Source organism: Salvelinus sp. IW2-2015, linkage group LG33 (assembly GCF_002910315.2).
Source record: "Salvelinus sp. IW2-2015 linkage group LG33, ASM291031v2, whole genome shotgun sequence".
Taxonomy (NCBI): Eukaryota; Metazoa; Chordata; class Actinopteri; order Salmoniformes; family Salmonidae; genus Salvelinus; species Salvelinus sp. IW2-2015.
In genome coordinates, this window is record NC_036872.1 from 34,531,459 (window position 1) to 34,536,807 (window position 5,349).

The 5,349-nt window shown below is 43.3% G+C and overlaps 1 pseudogene; it reads right to left on the reverse strand.

The window, feature by feature from the left end:
* Window positions 1-5,349, reverse strand: part of LOC111957508 (neutrophil cytosol factor 2-like) — a 20,952-nt pseudogene that overhangs the window by 11,969 nt on the left and 3,634 nt on the right.

The following is a 5,349-nucleotide window of genomic DNA, read 5'->3' on the forward strand; positions in this document are numbered from 1 at the left end:
ACAGACGCACACACTCTTTACAGGTGTAGGGAGTTAACCCACAATTTACAGTGTAGGGAGTTAACCCACTCTTTACAGGTGTTGGGAGTTAACCCAGTCTTTACAGGTGTAGGGAGTTAACCCACTCTTTACAGGTGTAGGGAGTTAACCCACATTTTACAGGTGTAGGGAGTTAACCCACTCTTTACAGGTGTTGGGAGTTAACACCCAGTCTTTACAGGTGTAGGGAGTTAACCCATCTTTACAGGTGTAGGGAGTTAACCCACTCTTTACAGGTGTAGGGAGTTAACCCACTCTTACAGGTGTAGGGAGTTAACCCATCTTTACAGTGTAGGGAGTTAACCCACTCTTTACCGGGTAGGGAGTTAACCCACTCTTTACAGGTGTAGGGATTAACCCACTCTTTACAGGTGTAGGGAGTTAACCCACTCTTTACACGTGTAGGGAGTTAACCCACTCTTTACAGGTGTAGGGGGTTAACCCACTCTTTACAGGTGTAGGGAGTTAACCCACTCTTTACAGGTGTAGGGAGTTAACCACTCTTTACAGGTGTAGGGAGTTAACCCACTCTTACAGGTGTAGGGGGTAACCCACTCTTTACATGTGTAGGGAGTTAACCCACTCTTTACAGTGTAGGGAGTTAACCCACTCTTTACAGGTGTAGGGAGTTAACCCACTCTTTACAGGTGTAGGGAGTTAACCCACTCTTTACAGGTGTAGGGAGTTAACCCACTCTTTACAGGTGTAGGAGTTAACCCACTCTTTACAGGTGTAGGGAGTTAACCCAGTCTTTACAGGTGTAGGGAGTTAACCCTCTTTACAGTGTAGGGAGTTAACCCACTTTTACCGGTAGGGAGTTAACCACTCTTTACAGGTGTAGGGAGTTAACCCAGTCTTTACAGGTGTAGGGAGTTAACCCACTCTTTACAGGTGTAGGGAGTTAACCCATCTTTACAAGTGTAGGGAGTTAACCCAGTCTTTACAGGTGTAGGGAGTTAACCCACTCTTTACCGTGTTAGGGAGTTAACCCACTCTTTACAGGTGTAGGGAGTTAACCCAGTCTTTACAGGTGTAGGGAGTTAACCCAGTCTTTACAGGTGTAGGGAGTTAACCCACTCTTTACAGGTGTAGGGAGTTAACCCAGTCTTTTACAGGTGTAGGGAGTTAACCCACTCTTTACAGGTGTAGGGAGTTAAACCCACTCTTACAGGTCATGTATGACCATGGCCAGTCCATCTCTGTCTGTATCACTGAAAAGAAACACTATGGCTCCCCCAGGCACCGTCAGCTGCCCAGGGGCTTGGGACATGTAGGGGTTACGTAGACGCATGTAGCGAGATTCCCTATGGGGAGGCAAAGACAGCATTCGAAGTGAAGGGTTAAGATGCACACTACCATGATTATCTCACTTGTGTTGCAGCGAGTTATTAAGAACCCCAATCAACATTGTAGAAAAATAAACACATCATTTGACTCATATACATTTATTATCAACGTTTCGGTCAGAGACCTTTGTCTTAAAAATATGTTACTCATACCACCATATTAACCATGGATATCTTTTTTTAGATTCAAATATCAGTTCTGAGCTTATTTTCTTCTGGTGTCCGTGACCATGAGAGAATAATTACAGGATTTTTTCTGCTCCAACAACATTRATGTTTTGGAACATAATTGAAAGTCAATGTGAATAATGTTACTTACTTCACTCTATCCACCTTGGGCTCGTAGTATCCCGGTTTCTGTTCGGAAGACAGAGTCACAGTCAGAGTGAGAGGCAGAGGGCATAGGATGTGTCCCAAAATGMCAAAATGGCATAAGGACTCTGGTCAAAACCAGTGCACTATACAGGGAATAGGGGGTTATTTGAGACACATTCAACGTGTACTTCCGATGCTATGTTAACAGTGGTCTTACATTGGTCCTGAGAGGTTCAAATCCACCAAAGTCATCATTGGGAATCATTGAGGAAATTACCTGAAAGCACAGGAAGAGGCCTGATTCGATTGACACACACACACGGACACACAGGCAAGCACACAGACAGATATGTCACTATACATATGTCCCTATTCCCTACATAGTGCATTACTTTTGACCAGATCCCATAGGGCCCTGATCAAAAGTAGTACACTATATAAGGAATAAGGTGCCATTTGGGATGTACTCTGTTACTGTGCCTGTGTACTTCAGTGTGGTGTGGTTTTACTTTACCATTGGTTTGCCCAGGAAGTCTCTCTGTCCCAGTTGTTCTACGTCCTGTTTCCTGGGCCGGAATACCTCTCCCTCTGGCACCAGGAGGATGGGCAGCACCTCTCCCTTCTGGGGGTGGAGACACACACAGAGAAAGAGAGAGAAAAAGAGAGAAAAAGAGAGAAAGAGAGAAAGAAAGAGAGAGAAAGAGAGGGTAATTCAGGACCGAGAGAAATGCAGCCACACTGGACAGAACACACCACACCCTGCCAATGTCAAAGTATTATGTGACGTTAGAGACAGGAGTTTTTCCATACCATGTGCCTTGATCAGTGAGAAAAAAAAAACTCATGCCCTATGTAGGGAGAATTCAATGTTTGTTATTCTAGAGAATATTGTTTTTCCGGTAGTGTACTTACAGAGATACTGTGTAAAGCCACTTCCAGTCCTCGCCCCCCTCCTCCTTTCTCCTGGGAGGCTGAGAGCAGGATGTCTCTGGCTTTGTCCAACTGGTTCAACCTGGAGTGGACAGCTGCTGCGTTATACAAGACCTGGACAACCACAGAGAAACATAGCGTCTGTCTCAAATGGTACTCTATTCCCTATGTAGTGCATTGCTTTGGACCAGAGCGCTAGAGGACAGTCTACTAATAACCCTCTCCATATCAAATGTATTTATAAAAACCCTTTTTACATCAGCAGGTGCAGCAAAGTGCTTATACACAAAAAGAAACTGCCTAAAACCCCAAACAGCAAGCAATACAGATGTAGAAGGTTGGAGGCTAGAAAGAACTCCCTAGAAAGGCTGGAACCTAGGAAGAAACCTAGAGAGGAACCAGGCTCTGAGTTCTCTTCTGGCTGTGCCGGGTGGAGATTGTAAGAGTACATGGTCATTAAGTCCAGATATGATCACACAGAAAAGTAATAATCAACAACTGCCCATGACAGAGCATCACTTAATGATGCTGCATTGAACACATTGTTGTTTTCATCTCTGAACAGACAATAAAATAAGTCACTGAACTTGAATTTATAAACAGTCTCACAAATGTGATTAATAAAACAAATGCAACAACCATATTTGTTCTAGCTGATATATTTCTTCCTGAATCTAATCCCTATAGTCATGTCCAGAGAGACAGACACATATTGGTTAGCCCAGTTTGAGACAAACACACAGCTGTACATGCCCTGGGATAAAAATATGAAATATGTCTCATCTTCACTATGAAGTAAATCTCCTAAACTTGTTTCCCTTCATTCAATGAGGCTTTGTCATACTGTAGGTCCCTACCAGGTGGGTTATCTGGCTTTTGGACCGCACATTGGAAGTGTTGACATAATGGAACTGGGGATATTCTCAGTTGTTAATTTGTCAAATGCATCCCAAATGGCCCCCTATTCCCTATATAGTGCACTTATTTTGACCAGAGCCCTATTATACCAGMTCCCATAGCCAAAATTAGTGCCCATTAATTTAAAGAGAATAGGGTGCCATTTGGGATTCATCCTTAAAGATGCACTCCAGTCTCCTTTTCAACTCATGAATCACCTGATTTACCTAACAAAAGGCTCATCTCAGTAGGTGGTCCAGTTATTTCATGACATATCATGCTCCTCTATGTTTCCCGCAAGCATGGCGGGAGGCCGATGACATCATACCAACTCCTTGAAGATTGCAGTTGTGTCTAAAAACACTATTTTGCTCAAAATTACTTGTTTTACCCTTAAGTGTCTGAACATTACTGTATTTATACTTGGGATATTTTTTAGGAAAAGTTTTTTTTTAAATAGCTGGACTGCATCTTTAACTCAGATATCTTTCACCATTTGGAGCAACGGGCTATATACATTTGGATTGTCACATACATTTTGAATCTTGTTTCATCGTACTGTACTCCACTTCTGGTACATGGTGTACACCTGTAAGGTACAAGTACATCTATAACACCTGCAAGGTACAAGTATATTTCACACCTGTATTTAACCAGGTAGGCAAGTTGAGAACAAGTTCTCATTTACAACCTGGCCAAGATAAAGCAAAGCAGTTCGACACATACAACAACACAGAGTGACACATGGAGTAAAACAAACATACAGTCAATAATACAGTAGAAAAATAAGTCTGTATACAATGTGAGCAAATAAGGTGAGATAAGGGAGGTAAAGGCAAAAAAAAGGCCATGGTGGCGAAGTAAATACAATATAGCAAGTAAAACACTGGAATGGTAGATTTGCAGTGGAAGAATGTGCAAAGTCGAGATAGAAATAATGGGGTGCAAAGGAGCTAAATATATAAATAAATACAGTAGGGGGAGAGGTAGTTGTTTGGGCTAAATTATAGATGGGCTATGTACATGTGCAGTAATCTGTGAGCTGCTCTGACAGCTGGTGCTTAAAGCTAGTGAGGGAGATAAGTGTTTCCAGTTTCAGAGATTTTTGTAGTTCGTTCCAGTCATTGGCAGCGGAGAACTGTAAGGAGAGGCGGCCAAAGGAAGAATTGGTTTTAGGGGGGACCAGAGAGATATACCTGCTGGAGCGCGTGCTACAGGTGGGTGCTGCTATGGTGACCAGCGAGCTGAGATAAGGGGGGACTTTACCTAGCAGGGTCTTGTAGATGACATGAAGCCAGTGGGTTTGGCGACGAGTATGAAGCGAGGGCCAGCCAACGAGAGCGTACAGGTCGCAGTGGTGGGTAGTATATGGGGCTTTGGTGACAAAACGGATGGCACTGTGATAGACTGCATCCAATTTATTGAGTAGGGTATTGGAGGCTATTTTGTAGATGACATCGCCAAAGTCAAGGATCGGTAGGATGGTCAGTTTTACAAGGGTATGTTTGGCAGCATGAGTGAAGGATGCTTTGTTGCGAAATAGGAAGCCAATTCTAGATTTAACTTTGGATTGGAGATGTTTGATGTGAGTCTGGAAGGAGAGTTTACAGTCTAACCAGACACCTAGGTACTTGTAGTTGCCCACATATTCTAAGTCAGAACCGTCCAGAGTAGTGATGCTGGATGGGCGGGCAGGTGCAGGCAGCGATCGGTTGAAGAGCATGCATTTAGTTTTACTTGTATTTAAGAGCAATTGGAGGCCACGGAAGGAGAGTTGTATGGCATTGAAGCAAATATATAACACCTGCAAGGTACAAGTACA